The following is a 19,994-nucleotide window of genomic DNA, read 5'->3' on the forward strand; positions in this document are numbered from 1 at the left end:
TGGTGTCTGATGGTCACAGGGAACTAGAGGAGCTGCCTCCATGGCAGAACTGAAAACAGAGATGGCTGCTGTGTTGGGAATAATCGCATTCCCCAGACTGGTCACTGGTGCACGCATCCTGGAGGTCCCATGTGGATATAGCCTCCCTTGGAGTGTTGGCTGGACCATTAAACAAATTGTATTGAGGTACAGCATATCTACAGTAAAGCATACAAATCTTTATTTTTATTATTTTTTAAAAGATTTTATTTATTTATTTGACAGAGAGAGAGAGAGAATGAGATCACAAGCAGGGAGAGCAGCAGGCAGAGGGAGAAGCAGGCTCCCCACTGAGCAGGGAGCCTGATTCGGGGCTCAATCCCAGGACCCTGAGATCTTGACCTGAGCTGAAGGCAGATGCTTAGCTGACTGAGCCACCCAGGCACCCCTACAAATCTTTACTTATTGATAAATGACATGGTAGGAGAATGATGGCACAACAAGAAGTTTTATTTTATTGGTAGGAAAAAAAATAACCTGCAATTAATAGTTATACCACAGCAATTAACAGCATGTAAAAAGAAATGTCTCTTTTAAAACATTAGAGGAAAAATGCCTGCTTTGCATTTTTTTAAACAAAAAGATATTATATTGGGCATTGCATAAGCTTGGGACCTAGAAGGAATAGAAATTGCATCAAGCCTGAACTACCTATGGTGGGCTACAGAGCTAATGCACATTTCATGAATTTCAAGCAGAGTCCCCACTGAGTACAGAGCCCGGATGGGCTGAGGGGCTCCATCTCACGACCTTGAGATCACAACCTGAGGCAAAACCAAGAGCTGGCCACGCATGTAGGGCTTTTTTTATTTCTTAGACCTGTGTAACATAAGAATATTCCTCTGCTCACCTCCCTGACCCTGATCTTTTTTATGAGCTTTCTGTGGAGAAAAGCCTATAAGGGGGTGTAAATTCCCCTCTGTTGTAACTTTCACGGGTTCTATACTCTCTGCTCTATGACAACAGCAAATTATAAAAATTTAACTATTGACTCATTACAGAGTATTAGCTACAATCTTCTTCCCCACTTATATGGTGGCCTTGTCTTTTCCAGGTGCTCTTTCTCAAGTAAGCTAGTTCCCGTATTGCCTCTCTGCTTGGAAACATCTGCCTTTCTTTAAATCTCAGGCTTATTTGCCCTGTGGCCTCAGTCCTCTGATGGGTTTGAGAAAAGTTCTGATATAGCTTTTCCTTGTGCTTAATTTGGGAGGCGACATTCTTTCCAGCTTCTTACATTCTAAATGGAACCTGGAAAGTCCTCATGAAATATTATTTAACAATCTTGTATGTGCCCTGCTTAAGAAATCATTGCCTAGTAGCACAGGGTCATTTTCAAAGGCAGCCTGTCTGAGGTTTTCTTCCCAATAGGACTCCTGCTAATGGGGAGGGGGCCCCCCAAAAAGTGGGGTGGAATAGCACTAATTGGGAACCTGATAGGTGGAAGAGAAGCAGTTAGACAAAGGAAAATGTAAATGACCCACATCAGGGGAATGTTTCCAGGAATGTTTCCCAGCTGGCAATCAAGGCAACAAAACTGGTAGGAGGGCAAGAATCAGCATTAACCACCTGCAAGGTTTACTTGGGGACAGCATCAGTCACCAGGATAATGACAACTCTGCTGGCCTCTCCTATACATCTTGTCCCCTTCCCCCCCCCCCCCGATGGACTCTGATGGTCTAAGCATCTAGGGAATGAAAGGAGAGGTCATCATCTGAATAAAGAAGGAAGAGTTGATTAATCTCTTGGAACTGGGCAATTTGATTTTGAATCAAGACTGTATTTTGTGACTTACAGTGACTGTAGAACCCTGTGAAACCCAAGGGTTAGCCATGGGTTCTGCTTAGTTTTCATCTAGTGGTAGGAGAAATATCTAAATGGGGGACAAGAATAATGCTGTGTTTTGATTATTTCCCATGGATCATGCTGTTCAGTGTATTGGGTATACTCTGTGAAGTGTTCCCACATCTCAGGCATTCTAATAGATACTCTATAGGCATTTTATCATATTATCCTCAGTGACAAACCTGAGATGTGCAGGGGTTGCTGTAGAGTACCCACCCACAGAAATCAGGGGCTTGGTTTCTGAAAGCAATATAATATGGCATCTCCTCAGAGACCCATGGTCACAAGATGGTGAACAAGTATCTCTGAACTTTTGGAGATGAAGCCTCCAAAGAGTAAATATGAAACAGAGAATGGTGGAACACAAAGTAAATTGTGATGCAAAATGGATTCTATTTTCCATAGAGATGGTGTTATCACTGGAGTTTGTGTTCCTGATCAAGGACTGAGGCTCAATAAATTATAGCTTGAAACAAAAGTATATCATAAAGGAAAAGGAGTAATCCTATCAATTCTATAGTAATTTAAAATATTAAATTATGCTCAACTTTTTTACCTGGAAGGAAACTTGGAGATTTATCTCCATCCTTCATTTTATGAGTCTAAAAGCTGAAGTCCTGAAAGATAAAGGGACTTCCCTAAGGTTCATGTCAGCTCATTTGATTTGAAATGCAATATTATCTCGGGCCTACACAGCTTTGCATATAAGAATCTTACAAAATAATAGAAGATATTTATTATACTGGGAGCCCCAATGCACTATAAAATAGACCCACAGAATGTGAAAAATATTACTTCATTGTATCATAAATTTGACCTTTCTAAAACTAACATGCTAGCTATAATAAACATTAATTAAACGTTTAACCATAATTTTGTTCTTAGTCTTGGAATTTAAGAAGGCTTTTGGGGGATGATTTACATCATTCATGCCTTTTAAGAAAAGTGTTAAAGGAATTTTGAAATAATGAATTTCCTCACTCTCTTTCTCTCCTTCTCTATTTAATTTTGGCTTTCTATCAGTAACCAATGCTGTAGCAAGTAGAGGACTCTCACCAGAGTGGTGAGATGAAAGCAGGGAAGTAGAACTCTCATTCTGCTACCACAAAGCTCACTCTTTGATCCCCAAAAATCTCTCGGACTACCAGACCTTCCCAAGCATCCAGCCTAAACCACTCTGTTAGCTGTGCACTTGATTTTTTGGCATGCTTGTCTATACCATGGCTGGGGAACTTCATTCCCAGATCTGTCTTACAGTTGTCTTTCTCTGCATCCATGCTCAATGACCAAGTGCTACTAAGGAAAAGTCAGCTTTCCCTGGACTCGCAATGCCACATGAGAGGCCTTAGTCCTATCCTTAGTTCACCAATTCTCCCCATTCCTCTTATGATTGTTTCCAAAGGTCACCAGTTCTTTCAATACCCTTAACCTAATGCCATACACCATCCCCCTCCAGCCCCCAGGAGACAACCCACCTCTATTTTATCAATAAAATGAAGTCATGGAGTTGTGAGATAGATCCCTAATTCCTGCCCCACCCTATGTCTTTATGTCTCCTGCTAGTCCCCCCACTTTCTTCCTGATGCAAGATTCAATGCCTTCTATGTGCTCATATCCAGTCCTTCCCCCAGCGTTTAGGACTCTAACCCATTTAACCACTTTAGGAACTTGGTTCTGATTATCTCCTTTTATTACTATTTTTCTTCCTTATCCCAGGATTTCTCCCAGCCTATAAATATGGTTAAGTCTTTCTTATTCAAATCAAACCTTCTCTTAGGGTGCCTGGGTGGCTCAGTCAGTTAAGCATCTGCCTTCGGCTCAGGTCATGATCCCAGGGTCCTGGGATCAAGTCCTGCATCAGGCTTCCTGCTCAGCAGGGAGTCTGCTTCTCCCTCTCCTATACCCCTCCTCCCTGCTTGTGTTTTCTCTCTCTCTCATGCTCTCTCTCTAAAATACATAAAGTATTAAAAAAAAAAAAAACCCTTCTCTTGACTCTAGCTCTTGGGCAGTCCCTAATCTCTGTCCTTTTCTTTGAAATCAACCATTTGAAAGAATAATCTATATTTTCTCAGGACTTCTGACCTCTCTACTCTACCAATATCCTCTCCTGTCTCCAAGGTCACCAGTGTCCTCTCAATTACCTAATCCGGTCAGTGCTCCTCCATCCTTATGCTAGTAGACCTCTCTTCTTCATTTCTCATTGTTGGCCATGTACTCTTTGTTCTAAAATATTATTTCAGCTTCTAAAATAGTATTCTGTTTGCCGTATCTTAGTCTGCCTGTGTATTTGTCATTGTCTGCATAATCCTAAAACCCTGGTATCCTCAAGTTTTCTGTCCTTGCTCTTTGCTCTTCTCTCACTACTTCACTGGCTCCTAACCCCACTTATGTTTTTACCTATCTTTATACAATAATTACTCTCAAATCTTTTTTCCCATCCCTGAGTAGCTCTCTCTTGAACCTCATTTATCCATCTACATACTGATTATATCAACTTAAAAGTCTACAGATTCCTCAAAGTCAGTGTCCAAAATGGGAATTTTCGTTTCCCTCCAGTAAATTTTCACTCTTTTCTTAAAACTTAGCTTCCTCTTCTCCCTCTCTCACCCCCATAGCTATTTACCAGCTTTGGAAATTTTCTCTCTTAACTTTCTACCCTTTCCTTTCTATCACTGGGCCTGCCCATTGTTCCTGGACTATTGCAGTGGGCATATTATGGTTATGCTTCACATACTGCCCTTCTGAATTTTTCCCCCTAAATGGCAAGCAGAATGCTCTATCTAAAATGCAATTTGGGTTATGCCCTCCCTTGAAGATAACTCCTTGATGGCACCCTTTGCTTATAATAATGGTCAAACTTCCTGGCATGGCTTTCCAAGTCCTCAATAACATGGACCCCAGCTCCCTTTCCAGCCTCCTTTCTTGACACACTCCACTTCACACTTTACAATTTAGAAATGTCAAACTCCTTGTAATCCACTCCCACTCTACCTCTGCCATTGCACTGTACATTTTGTCTCCTGACTGTACCTTTGCTCCTGCTGTTGTTGATTTTGCCCAGAATGGCTCTCTTACCTTCCTTTGTCTGGCTAATCTCACTCATTTTCAAGATTCTTGGTCAGATTCAATCCACTCTTGGTTCTCCCTCACCCTGTGTACATAACCCTGACTTGACAGTGATTATGGCACACTGGAAGATCTATGTCCCCTCACAAATACAAGCAGGAACCCCATCTTATTCATCTTGGTGTAACATACACCCCTTCCAACTCTGCTATCCCTTCACCTCCCACCCCGATCCACCACTCCCTGCAACTGTTGCAGATTTTTTAGTGCTTGGAACGTAGTAGGTACTCAGTAATTTTGGTTGAAGTGAAGTGTATAATAAGTCTTAGGCATTTTTTTCCCTCTTCTTTTCAATGCCTCCTGATATAGTACTATTGTCACTATCTTCTTTCTACCTGAGAAAGCTAGCTGTAGAAACAAGTATGTGGATGTGCGAAGTCACTGAGAAGTAAAGTATGTCTTAATTGTCAATATTGAATATGCCAAAATCTCAATATTTTATTTTAAATATTTTATTTTATTTATTTTATTTTATTTTATTTAAGTTTCACTTAGTTAACATACAGTATAATATTGGTTTCTGGAGTAGAATTCAGTGATTCGTCACTTACAGGCAACACCCAGTGCTCATCTCAGAAAGTGCCTCCTTAATATCCTTCACCCATCTGTCCCATCACCCCACCCATCCTCCTCTATCAACCCTCAGTTTGTTCCCTATCATTAAGAGTCTCTTATAGTTTATTTCCCTCTCTCCCTTGCCCCCCTCCCATATGTTCATCTGGGGTTTTTTTCTTAAATTCCACATATGAGTGAGATCATATGATATTTATCTTTGACTGACTTATTTCACTTAGCATAATACACTGTAACTCCATCCACATCATTGCAAATGGCAAGATTTCATTCTTTTTGATTGGCTGAGTAATATTGCATTGTGTGTACTTATGTATACCATATCTTCTTTACCCATTCATCAGTCGATGGACATTTGGGCTCTCTCCATAGTTTGGCTATTGTTGATAATACTGCTATAAACATCAGGGTGCACGTACTCAAATGTGGTTTTAAAAATAAAACCTGGTAACCTATACAACTGAGGTACATTTTAGGCATGAACAAAGCTACCAGACACTTTTCTACTCTTCTCCACTTTATCTTACCTTTGTGCTTCTTGCCCCATAGGCTCATTGGCTCACCTAATCAAGAAGCCATAGTAGTTAAAGAATCAGATCATGATGGCATAGAAGATACTTTTTTGAATAAATACCATTTAGACACCCTTTTTACATTTTGATCGTTTCTCATAGCATCAACTCCTTTCATAATCTCCCTTCTCCACAGATTTCAGGCTCCTTTACTGACAGAGAACAGACTTGGACTTAGGTTTCACAAATCTGATGGTAAATGGTAACTTAATTTAAAATAGAGAGTTCTTTGAGGTCCAATCTCAGTGATAATGGATAGTTGATATGGTAAACAACTATAAAAACTGAGCAAAATATTTTTTAAAAACCTGTTTGCAGGCATTGGAAAAAAGTGCATAGATAAAATTCTTGAAATAAAAAAAGCTTTGAAGCTGAGCCCTGTATTCACACAATAAAAATGGTCAAACATTCAAAGAAACAGGAAAAGTAACTGATAAATAATCAAGGAATAAAACAGACTGAGAAATGATGTAGATATTGTAGTTAAAAGACCCCAAAAAAACATTCTAGAAATGAATGCAAAATATAATACCTGAAATTAAGAACTCATTAGATGGCTTTAAGAGGAGATTAGACATAGCAGAAGGCAGAATTAATGAACTTGAAGACAGGCTAATAGAAAATATTCAAACTGAAGCATATAAAGGGAAAATAATAAAGTGAAGAGCAGAATAGAGAACATAAGAGAAATATGGAACATAGCAAACAGTTTTGATATATATGTAATTAAAGCCCGGGAAAGAGGAGCAAGAGAATGAAATAGGGGCAATATTGAAGAAATCACATCCAAGAACTTCACAATTTGACAAAGATCCATGTGTATTTTCAAGAAGCTTAGCAAACCTCAAGATGGATAAATACAAAGAAAATAATACGGAGGTACATGATAATCAAACCACTGAAACAAACGGTAAAGAGAGTTATGTGAAGAGACAGATATGGCATGAATATCCATCTTGTTGGTGCGATCAAGAGCAAAAGCAGCATGTCCTGGGGTCAGTGGTGATGGCAGTAACTTCCCAATTGTGCCAGAGTCAGTATGACCTGACCAAGTCTGTGATATGTGGTTCTGGATGTTTTCCTGGAAGCTTAGTTTAGAGCTTGCTTCTCTGACCCTTCCAGAGACTTTGTGAACTTTCTAAAAATCCTGCAATTAATATTTTCCTTCTTAAACTAAATAGGGTGGATTCTGATGTGTGCAACTAATAACTCAAACCCAGATGATGTCTGCTTTCTGCTAAGCTATTCTAACTTGCCAGCTTGCTGACTGCAAGTTAAGATAAGCAGAAGTCAGAATCAATAATGACCCATCACTTAGCTGGTTCAAGCTGGAATTGATCCCATAGAGGACGATCTTAAAGGGAGAAGTGGCCATAAAAAAGCTTACCCATAAGTCACATGGCTTGAGTGACTAGATGCCAAAGGGAACGGATACTTTCACCACATGATAACAATCTATCAATGTCCATAGTTGTAATTAATTTCTATTTATATATCTGATATCATCTCAGGGGTTTTTTCCTTGTTAATGGGAGATATAGGAAGTTTCTTCTTGGGCATTAACGATGCTCATATTACACGCTTCCTTGATCAGAAAGGGAAAAAAAAAACAGTGTAATTGGAAAAACTTAGATGTCTAGTTTATCACAGTAACTGGCAAGGATTCAGTAGTTTCTGCCAATTTAGGGAATTTGTTTATGAATATCTTGGTGTGGTCAACTGTGCTATGCACCATAAGCATACTCAGTGTTATTGGTGAATCTCTTGCATTACTGGCTTCCCTATAGTCTCTGCAGTGGGGGACATTCACAGAGAAGTTCACTGTGGCTAACCATGGGTATAATATTGGCAGAATCGAGAGAGCTCTGAGGAACCATAGGCATCAATACTAGAGTGATTTTTGTTCACAGAGGCAGATGGTATTTCCTCTATACAGCTATATTATGCTATCTGTGGCTCTTGCTAACTGAAATTACACAGGGCTTGGGGACTTGATGAATCTATGTATTAGTTCCAAGTAAAAGAGTCAGACTAACCCTACTCTTTTTTTTATTTTATTATGTTATGTTAGTCATCATACATTACATCATTAGTTTTTGATGTAGTGTTCCATGATTCATTGTTTGCGTATAACACCCAGTGCTCCATGCAGAACGTGCCCTCTTTAATACCCATCACCAGGCTAACCCATCCCCCCACCCCCCTTCCCTCTAGAACCCTCAGTTTGTTTCTCAGAGTCCATAATCTCTCATGGTTCATCTCCCCCTCCGATTTCCCCCCCTTCATTTTTCCCTTCCTGCTATCTTCTTCTTCTTCTTCTTCTTCTTCTTCTTCTTCTTCTTCTTCTTCTTCTTCTTCTTCTTCTTAACATATAATGTATTATTTGTTTCAGAAGTACAGGCCTGTGATTCAACAGTCTTACACAATTCACAGTGCTAGCCCTATTCTTAAAATGTCTTAGTTTTAAAAAGCATATTTGTCTGTACTGAGGTCTATTTAATAAAGTCTAAAAGAGGCTGTACTTTTTAATGTTCTTTAAAATGAATGCCTTATATTTTAGTGGCAAGTCACAAAAACATCTCATAAGATGTTTTACAAATGAGGATACTTGTTGTGACATATATGTTTACATTTTAGAATGAGTTTATGCAATATAACTTTAGGCAAACATAATCACAAGGACTGGGTAATTTAAGAGAAGAAGCCACAACTTGGGGTTGGGAAGCCAGCAATTTTTAAATTCCTATTAAAAATAAATACATATTTACTAGAAAAAATTTTAAGTGTGTCTCATTTAACAGAATGGAGAATCCAGAAAGAGACCCACACATCTATGCTTAGTTGCTTTTCAACAAAGATACAAAGTCAATTCAATGGAGAAAGAGTAGTCTTATGAACAAATGGTGTGGGAGCCATTGAATAGATGCAAAAAGAAATGAACCTTGATACATACCTGTGCTCCATGCAAAAATTAACTCAAAATGGATCATTGATCTAAATGTAAAACTGGGGCGCCTGGGTGGCTCAGTTGGCTAATCGACTGCCTTCGGCTCAGGTCATGATCCTGGAGTCCCAGGATCGAGTTCCGCATCGGGCTCCCTGCTCAGCGGGGGGTCTGCTTCTCCCTCTGACCCTCCCCTCTCTCATGCTCTCTCTCTCATTCTCTCTCTCTCAAATAAATAAACAAATTAATTAATCTTTAAAAAAATGTAAAACTGAAAACTATAAAACACAGGAAAAGACAGTAACAGAGAAAAATCTTTATGACCTTGGATTGGGCAAAGATTTCTTAAGTACAACACCAAATGTACTATCCCTAGAAGAGAAAGTTAATAAGCTGGACTTTCTCAAAATTAGGAATTCTGGGATGCCTGTGTGGCTCAGTGGGTTGGGCATCTGACTCTTGATTTCAGCTCAAGTCATGATCTCAGAGTGGTGAGATCAGCCCCATGTGGGGTTCCGTGCTCAAAGGGGCTCTGCTTCTATCTCCCTCTCCCTTTGCCCCTTCCTCTGCTAGCACATTCTCTCTCTCTCTTTAAAATAAATGAATAAACCTTAAAAAAATTAAGAACTTCTGCTCATTGAGAGACATTGTGAAGACAATAAAAAGACGGGCCTCCCACTAGGAGAAAATATTTGCAAATCACATATCTGATAAAGGGCTCATATCAGAGTTAATGAAGAATTTTCAAAACTTAATAAGTAAACGAACTCAATAAAAAAGAACAGTCACTTCACAGAAAAAGCTATTTGGCAAATATGACGTGAAGAGATGCTTAATATCATTAGTCACTAGATGGAGGAAAATTAAAACAACAAGGGGATATTACTATGGTATCTATTAAAAAGTCTGAAGGACCATGCCAAACTTGCCAATTTGAAAAACTTGAATCTCATACATTGCTGCAAAGGTATGCAATGATGCATATGTGATGCAATGAGATGCAAAATGATAAAACCACCTTGTAAGACATTTGTGCAGCCCCTCATGCTAACGTACACTTACCGCGTTCCCGGCGGTCCTGCTCTTAGATGTTCCTAGGTGTTTACTTATTTAAGATGAAAGCCCATGTTCACACAGAAATCTGTACGTGACCATGTGCAGCAACTTTGTCATTGCTAAAACTAGAAGCAACCCCATGACCCCAATGCCCTCAACTGGGGGAGGGATAACAAACTATGATACTTCCACATAAGGGACGATTACTTAGCAATAAAAGTAATGAATGCGGAAACATGCAACAACTAGACGAATCTCAAAGGTATTCCAAGTGAAAAATGCCAGATGCAAAAGGCTGCATACTATGTGATTTCATCTATATGATCTTCTTGCAAAGAAAAGACTATAGGAACTGGGGAATGAGGGACTTCCCTAATCAGCAGGAAGAGGAGAAGGAGAAGGCCACTTCCCTTCAAGTTAACTTTCCAGAAATTGCACTCTGATTCCACTTAGCTTCTCATGAACCAGCACTTACTCAAGCTTGCCATCCATGACCGCAAGGTGAACAAGGTGGTCTGTTTTAGGTGGCCGATGTCCCACCCAAGTTAGGAGGTCACTACTATGCAAAAAGGGGAGAATAAATAAGAGGGATAACCAGCAGACTCTGGCTATGAGTTATCAGCAAGGGATTTGGGCTCCCTGCCTCCCTAAGACTCTACTTCCGCTTCAGGCATTCTCACAAAAGCTTATTATCTGTAAGGAAAAACACAGGGTCCTTAGAGATGTACCATTCTCTTGGAGGGCTGAGTCTATGGTATTTTTTAAGGGAAACCTCAGGAAAAAAATAAATTTGGTTGAAGGGTAACTATAGTCGTTAGCTTCTCTTGTCCCCTTTGGTACCTTCTACCCTTCTCCTCTCCATGCCTCTTCCACCTGCCCTTGCTATGTGATGACCAAATATTTGTAGAATAAATAAATCAAACTTTGTCTTGAAACGCACAGGATAAACCATGCCAGATTGCTGTTTTTGTAGGTCAGGAATGGCTAAATATTAGTACTATCCTATGGCAGGCACATCCTAATATATAGATAAGTATAAAGTGTGCTGGCTCCTTTTACATTATATGCAATGGTATATTAGCTGTGCAACTTTCTCTGGAGATCTAATTTTTATATGTATTGCAATAGATAAATGTGCTCTTCCTCCTCCACTCCACATTGTTTTCCCTGTGCTCACCTCCCACGTTACATTTATTACATCTGATGCTAATGGACATAGGTCCATTGCTGGACTCTCAACATAGGAGAGAAAGATACATTTTTTACTTATCTTTATATCGCTAATGCCTAACGCCAGTTATAATCCATAATAGGTACTCAAAAAGCTCAGTATTGATTTCATGTACCCTTGAATAAGTTGTATTTGTGTAAAATCGACTTTAATTTTTAAAAAGTGCTATGGGAAGAATCTTGTATACCCATTTCTGTTCTCTGACAATCTGCCTGTGTCTCATATTGTTCACATCTGGCTTTTATGTTTTTTCAATGTTAAAAACCTTTTTGCCTTTTAAAATCAAATGGTATGGTATGGTATTATGGTATTAACTCATCCAAGTCTTTTTGAGACAATCCCCATAGTTTTCACAACACCAGAGCTCATTCTGGTTTCTATATATACTTTTCTCCAACTAGAAACTCAGAGGGCAGATCTGTCTGGTTTAATAGTTTGCCCTTTTACCTTGGCATTGTTTGATTGGGAAAACTTTAGGCAGTGAATGAGAGGATAATTGGGTAGAAAACCTAGTCCTGATTCCTTTCTCTTAGCTCCAGATAGAACAGGAACTCTTTTATCAAAAGAATTTCAAGTTTAGGATTAATGGTTAATAAATGAACAGATGAGGGCATCTTTTTATGTGTCATGTATCTTCATAGACCTCTCTGGGTAATAATGGAGAAATTAAATATATTAGTTATTAAAAGGAAATCTCTATGGTATCTACGTATATTTCTACCTAGTGGAGCACTTAGTTCTCTGAACACAGTGACTACTTGTCTCTTGTTACCGGGATGATTCTTACCCAGTAAATTCCCATTAGCCTATTTTCACTGCAGACTACTTGAGAAAATCCCCATTTTGCAAATGTCTCAAATAATGTATATCGAGTTTCTCCTATATTGTCTCATTATAACCAATGTTACATTTGGTTATGGTGGTTCACTGGAAGTTCTTTTTTGTGTCACCCACAAAGTAGTGAAGTGATAAAGTTGAACAAAAAATGAGAAAATGATCTGTTGGTGCCTGAGGCATTTATAATAAAGAGAATCAAATTTCTGGGCATGAAAGAACCATAAGAGACATGTTAAGAGTGATTCTTCTGGGCTCTGTGCCTGTTTCTTTACTTTCACAAAAGATGAATTTGTAAAAGACATATGTTGAATGCCTGAGTATTTGAAAGTGACACAAGTTGCTTGTTACCAATTTTCTTAGTGATTATTACAATAATTACTTTTCTTTGTGTATAGCCTAACTCTCTCATTTACTCAGGCACCAAATATTTTTTGAGCACCTGTCTGTGCCAGGCACTGATATAAGCACTAGGCATACAGAGATGACTAAGATGCACAGAAAGATCTTAGATTCCAGTAGAAGAGAACGGTGTATAAATATAGTTCCGATGGAGTGTGGTAAGTGTCACAGGAGAGTATGTATGAAAATTATGGGAGCATGGAGGAGGGTACATAGCAAACGGGGAGGCAGCAATAGTAAACCCTGGGAGAGGCAGGCATTTGAACTAAATCCTAAAGAATGGTATATATATTAGCAGGGTAAAATGAGAAGTGGGAAGACATTCTAAACACAGGACAGATGAGTCAGTCTCCTACAGATCAGAAACATGTTAACATACAAAAGCATTTTGGTGTTTCCTGATCATAAATTGTGGTCCGGAGTAATGAGAGGGGGGCTAGAGAGGTAAGTGTGTGCTCGATCTTGCAGGGATGTGCAATGTCAAGGAGCTGGAGTTGTAATCTCCATGTGGGATGAGAAGTCATTGAAGGGTTTTAGTAGGAGATCAACATGTTTTAAGATCAATCTGATAGTGTCAGGGAGGATTGATTTTATGGGGTGTGAACTAGAGGTGGGGAGGGAAGTCAGGTATCTATTGTCATAGTCTGGGTGAAAGATGATAGTGGTCTGAACTAGAGTGATGGAAATAGAGATGAAGAGGAAGGGTAGAGGGATATTTATTTAGAAAATTAAATGGGTAGAATTTGGGTGACGGAGAAAAAAAGAGCAAAAGGCGCCCAGGTTTCTAGCTTTCGTTACTGGATGGAGGGGTTTGTTGATTCATTCAACAAATATTAAGTGAATGCTGAGTATATACTGGCATTCTTCTAAGTACTAGGGAGGCAAACATGAAAGAGACCCCTAAATCCCAACCCTTGCATGTATATCAGTACTTACATTCTAATAGAAGTTAGGATGCTTAACAAGATAAATAAGTAAGACATACAGTGCAAGAGAGTAGTATTAGTGAGAAAAATATGAAGCAAAGGAAAGGATACAAACTAGGGGGTATGCTGTTGAATATTTAGTAGACTATCATTGAAAGGCCTCAGAGAGAAGACAACAGTTGAGTAAAAACTTGAAAGAGATGAGAGAGCAAACTATATATCTAGGGGAAATGTAACAACGCAAACCTAGGCAAAGGGAATAGCAAGTGCAAAGACCCTGCCTGCTGTACTTGAGGAACAGAAATGAGGATAGTGTGGCTGTAGGGAACAAGGAATGACATGATCTGACATAAACAGTTTAACAGGATCCCTCTGATGTTGGTTTGAGAATAGGTTAGAGGGGCAAGGAAGGAAGCTGGCTGACCCATTTGGAGGCTTTTGCAGTTAGCCAGGCTAGAGATGATAGTATGAAATGTCAGTATTTAACAACAACCTGCACTGCCTGGCAGAGTATCCCCTGTGCCCAGTTCTTGCCAGCTGGTAGCCTCCTTCTTCCCTAGCTTGTTGTGGTGACCCCACCTCCTCAGCCTGCTGCTGTGCCTCAGCTCCCTTTCCTGTGTGACTCACCTCAACTTCCACATCTGCATCTTACTTGCCCCTCCAGGTCTGTCACACACCGTGTCATTCTTCTTCACCCCCTCATCTCCGAGACTTCTGCCCCACCCCAGTCCCTGGCTGTGTGCTTCTCTTAGTCCCTTTCGTTCAGCCTCTACCCACAGTTTCCCTCTCAGGCTCTACCCTAACACCAACCCTCAGCCTCTGAATAGTATAAGCAAATTTTTGTGATAATCATTTCTCTGCTTTGACCACTGGATGTGCATCCCTGAATGGTACAGATTAGTTTTGCCTGTGTTTGAACTTCTGTGAATAGAATCTAATAGTATGTTATTGCATTGTGCATGGCATCTTTTCCTCTATGTTTTGTTGTTGTGTGTGACTGTAGTATACTACAACTTATTGAGCCATTTTGCTAATGAGGACATTTGGGCCATTTGCATGTTTAGAGTTTTTTTTTTAGGAACTATGTTGCCATTAACATTTTTACACATATTCCCTGGCACCACATTTCTGTGGAGAATACCTAAGAGTCGAATGCTGGGTCATAGCATATATGTATTACCAACTTTGTAAGGTACTACTGCACTTTTTTCCCAAAGGGCTTGTACCAACTGACTCTTACAGCACAATGCATACAAGTTCCCATTGCTCCACATTCTTGCTAATGCTTGTATTCGCAGATGTTTTCATTTTAACCAATCTGGTGGGTGTGAACTGGTATTTTTTTGTGATTTTCACTTGCCGTTTTCTAATTTCTAATGATGTTGAGGGTCTTTTAGCATGTTTAATGGCTATTTGGATTTCTTTGTAGAATTGCCTATTCAAATCTTTGGCTCATTTTTTTTTCCTATTGGACAATCTTTCTTATCAGTTTATACTTGTTCACTAAGTATTTTAGGTATAAACTCTTTGTGGGTTATATGTGCTTCAGATATGTTTTCCTACTCTGTATCTCTCATTTTCATTGTCTGAGTACTAGCTTTCCACATAGGGGAGTTTTTAATTTTTAAGTAATGAACTTATCAACCTTTCTCTTTTATGGTTAATGCTCTGGTATTTTGTGTGAAATATCTTTACCTCCAGGGCTGAACCTAGAATTCAAAAAAATTCTCTTAAAAGTAAAAAATTGTTAGGACTAATGGCAACAGATACCTTAAATCCAATTATGGATCGCAAATAAATATTGTAAATGTGTTAAGACTATTTCATTACTGAAAACCATTCCCAGGGCTACTACATGTTAGTTGTGCAAAGTAAATATAGAGCATAACTCAAGGGGTGGTGACATTTGCAGAAATTAAAGTTGGGCAGTGCACAGCCTAAATGACTAGTTACAGCAGGATTGACTATTTCATACAAAAAATCCTTTTGAGGAGTTGGAGAGCTACTTTAACGCACCATACACTTCTTTGAGGCGATGATGGTTATCCTTGATACTTAACAATTCATACCTACCAAATATTCCAAATTAGGCTAATGTTATCATTTTTCTCTCTGACTCACAAACAAGGAAAATAATAGCTAACATTTATGAAACGTTTACTACATTTTAGGGACTATGCCATGTGATTTAATACATGGCCTCATTTAATACTTGATATAACAGTAAGTTAGGTCTTTAATTTTCTCTATTTTATAAACAAGGAAACAGGGGCTTAGGGGGGTTAAGTAACTTGTCCAAGTTTAACAAGCTCATAAGTAATCTGGAGAAGATATGATCTAATGTTTTCAGGCTTCCATTTCTTTGTCTGTCAAAGACAAGAGTTGGACTAAATTATCTCCAGTTCTAAAACTCTAGGATTTGCATGTAACATGCAATTTTAGTATCTCTGCTGTGAATTTGCATCTTTGAGTGAATTTCTAGTAATAGCTGCATAGGTTGGAATTTCTGTTTGTAGGCTGATAATTAGTATGAAGCATCATACTTTTTTCATTTGTTATATTAACAGAGCATCTATTTTCCAGAACAAATATGTGGCATTTAAAATAATGGGGTTTAGTTTGATCCAAGAGACCATTTCAAAGCCTGGTCTGGAACCATGATTATCGTGTATAAATGACCATTTTGGATGCCTACTTAGTTCACAGTATTTCATATGGCTGAAAAAGCTCCTAATCAGTGATAATGGAAATGCCATTTTGTGTGTGTGAATGGAGTTGCAGCTCACCTGATGTAATACTTCATACTTAAAGTTGGTACAATTAGGTAATTTTGAATACAAACCCAGTAAACTTCCAATGCCTCATCCTGGCTGATAACACCCTTGAAAAAATTCAAGTTATATAAATAATTTATAACTAAATATCCCCATTTTACAGTTAATTAAAAATAAATTTAATTTTTTGGAGAAATTAGGCATCTTTCTCTAAAAAAAGAAAACTTGTCAGGAATTTATAGGTATAATAGTAATACTTTGATTTTAAAGTGACTATTTGCTCAAGCCATAAACTTCTTTGGATACTAACAAGTACTGCTGATGATGTGCATGGGTGATTCTGTCTGGAACTTACATTGCAGGAAAAAAAGCTCACCATAATATGTACCTTTTCAAAGTCATCATGACTACTCATACTTTTCCAAAGAAATAATAATTTCTCCAGAGATTTTTTCAATTTAAAATTTCCTCATCAAGTATCTTTTGAATAAATACTTTGAATAAATATAACGAACTGCAACTCTGACTTCCAGCTGTCACCAAAGGTCTCCAAAGAATGTACTTTGATTATAAAACTAGATTGACAGGGATTTGAAAAAAAAAAGAGACTCCAAAAAGTCACAGAATTGTTAGGCCCCTTTGTTCACATAAATTCCCTAGTATGAAGCCATAGAGAAGTGTTAATATCAGAAAGTTCTTTCTTTCTTTTTGAGAAAGGAAAAACCTAATTACTACCTAGAAGTGAGTGGCATGGCTCCCACTCATGCATACCGATGCTCTGAATGGAAACCTATTATATTGTCGAAATCTAAACAATATAACAATCACAATTTAGTTATCTCCCTTAATTTTTCAAAATACTTTGACATATATATTTCTGTCATCCAAGCTATCTTAAGACAGAAGACAAATTATTACCCCTAAGCCCCAGATAAGGACATCAAGTCAAAGAAAATGGGCCTGTCGGGTGGGCGGATGGGTTAGCCTGGTGATGGGTATTAAAGAGGGCACATTCTGTGTGGAGCCCTGGGTGTTATGCACAAACAATGAATCATGGAACACTACATCAAGAACTAATGATGCAATGTATGGTGATTAACATAACAATAAAAAATTTTAAAAAATGGGCCTGTCAGAAGTGACGTATTTGGCATTTGATTCGGGACTAGAATTCATTCTGCAGAGTCTTACCACTGCCATTTTCTAAAGACTACAGGATCACTTGCTGGGACAGAGGAATAAATGGGAAAATGCTGCTCTGAGAAAAGCAAGGAAGTGGTCCTTTCTCCTTCTCCTTTTCTGTGTCCTTTTCCCTCAATACTCATGCCATGGCAAAGTGAGTTGGCCTTGTTACTCCTAGCTGTATGAACATTTTGTTGCCACCTAGCTACCAATTTAAATAAATTCATATAAATCCATTTGATTCTATTGACTTGCCTCTTTCTTCTTGAATTCTCTCGTCCTTGCTTCTGAGAATCCTCCTTGTCAAAGTTTTTCTTCTAGTCTATGGCCACTCCTAACTCTCTTGGACTGCAGTAAAAGTCTTCCGCATTGGTTCCTCCAACACCAGCCTTATGGACCTAAATCTGTCCTCCAAACAATCACCAGAATAGTTTACCTGAAACAAAATATCTAGCCATGTTACTTCCCTGCTTAAAACTTGTGAATGGCTTCCCATGGGCCTTGGTAGTGCTTTTCAATGCTCTCAGACCCAATGCCCTCTATTTGCAACAAGTGTTCTATAAAAATCACTTACTCTCCTAAAATGAAAAACATAGAAAATACAATCAGCCTACACACATAACTTGAAAATGAAATCAATAAAATGCCCTAACAATAATGTAAAAGGGAAGTAAAATAAAATAATTTAGTGTAAAATAATATGTATTTCAGTATGTAAATGTGTGGGTGTGACACCACCAGAAGACACAATGGTCAGATACTTGCACCTCTATGCAGGATCACAGAGACTGAAGGCTGCAGATACAGATGGATACAGATGTATGTATTCATGACTCAAATCCACAAGCAGTGTTGGTGTCAGTGATGTAATTTTCTAAAATGGTAAAATTTACGGGGCGCCTGGGTGCCTCAGTCAGGTAAGTGTCTGCCTTTGGCTCAGGTCATGATCCCAGAATCCTGGGATCAAGTCCCACATGGGGCTCCCTGCTCGGTGGGGAACCTGCTTCTTTGCCCCTCCCCTGGCTCGTGCTCTCTCAATTGCTCACTCTCTCTCTGTCAAATAAATAAATAAAATCTTAAAAATAAATAAATAAATAAATAAATAAAATGGTAAAATTTAGTGATATAGTCTGTAACACCACCTTTTCAAACTTGAGTGTAAACACGAATCACCTGGAGATCTCCTCAAACTGTACATTCTAGGATGGAGTTTGAAATTATGCTTTTCTAATGAGCTGCAGGTGATGCCTATGCTGTAGTTTCATGGATAACATGTTGAATAGCCAGACCCTAGACTTAGGGGGATTTCATTTGTATGCAGAGGCTAATAACATCTAGGGATATTCCAGTAAAATTTTGAAGTTCCATGCAAGACTTTATGAATTCTAGTGTGGGGGTCATCTGTATATTGGAGTAACTGCTCTCCTGGAACATAGCCATGGAGGTCAGGAGGCTACAGAGGAAACACTATCCCCTTCTCTGAGAAAGAGTCAGTGGCTAAGGCTGGAGTCCTCTCCAAAGGAGTGTAGTATTTTGCAGGGAGTACAGTGGAGCAAGATAGATCCTGCCAAACCTAAACTGATTCTATAATCTCATGCCATGTATCTATTCAGGTATTCAGGTGCCTGAGAGAAATGGATGAGAAATTATGTTGGGGGGATGGCATGGCATCTGAATCCTTTGAAACAGGGAGTAATGAACATGATGCATTACTGTAAGGAACCTAGAATCACTATGGTACAGAAAGACTGGAGATAATGCAGGGCTTGCTAGCACCTGTAGGGTGTGGTGGCTTTACCAGCACCAGGACTTAGTGGATCAAAGGAAGGAGAGATGGCAGATCCTCCCCCGATACCTAAGAAAGAGGTAGATGCCCAACAGACACGTACTTGTTAGTATACCCTCTGTTAATTTCTAGATATACTCTGGGAGCACTTTACAGTGGGCTGGAAATCCATAGGAGGAGGTAAGCATAAAGAGGCTGTAAAATTTGTCCACAAATGCTAATTTGACTTTATTTGTAGTCACAAGTTGAGGAAGTCTGGGGACATTGTTATTTACTACTGGGGACAGGATATATTGTTATTGGGGCACCTGGGTGGCTCAGTCGTTAAGCGTCTGCCTTCGGCTCAGGTCATGATCCCAGGATCCTGGGATCGAGCCCTGCATCGGGCTCCCTGCTCCGCGGGAAGCCTGCTTCTCCCTCTCCCACTCCCCCTGCTTGTGTTCCCTCTCTTGCTGTGTCTCTCTCTGTCAAATAAATAAATAAAATCTTTAAAAAAAAAGGATATATTGTTATTTACTATTGATAATCATCAAACACCTTCTTTACTGTTGTTCTCTATATATCATGCCTGTTACCACCATAATGTACACCTTGTACCCATCTTCATCTCCTTTTAGCTTGACATCTTTTGTATCAGGTCTGTATGACTCCCACCTATATTTTCTTCCTGATTTTTATAAAATGCTCACGTCGGGGTTTGCTGATCC

General features: G+C 39.0%; 1 protein-coding gene across 2 annotated transcripts in view; it reads left to right on the forward strand.

Moving 5' to 3' along the window:
- Positions 1 to 19,994, forward strand: part of CCDC148 (coiled-coil domain containing 148) — a 165,152-nt gene that overhangs the window by 34,887 nt on the left and 110,271 nt on the right. The gene's annotated exons all lie outside the window — the stretch shown is intronic.

The sequence above is a fragment of the Eumetopias jubatus genome, unplaced genomic scaffold (genome assembly GCF_037043125.1).
Source record: "Eumetopias jubatus isolate StellerSeaLion01/CBP00866 unplaced genomic scaffold, mEumJub1_p1.0 scaffold_3, whole genome shotgun sequence".
Lineage (NCBI taxonomy): Eukaryota > Metazoa > Chordata > Mammalia > Carnivora > Otariidae > Eumetopias > Eumetopias jubatus.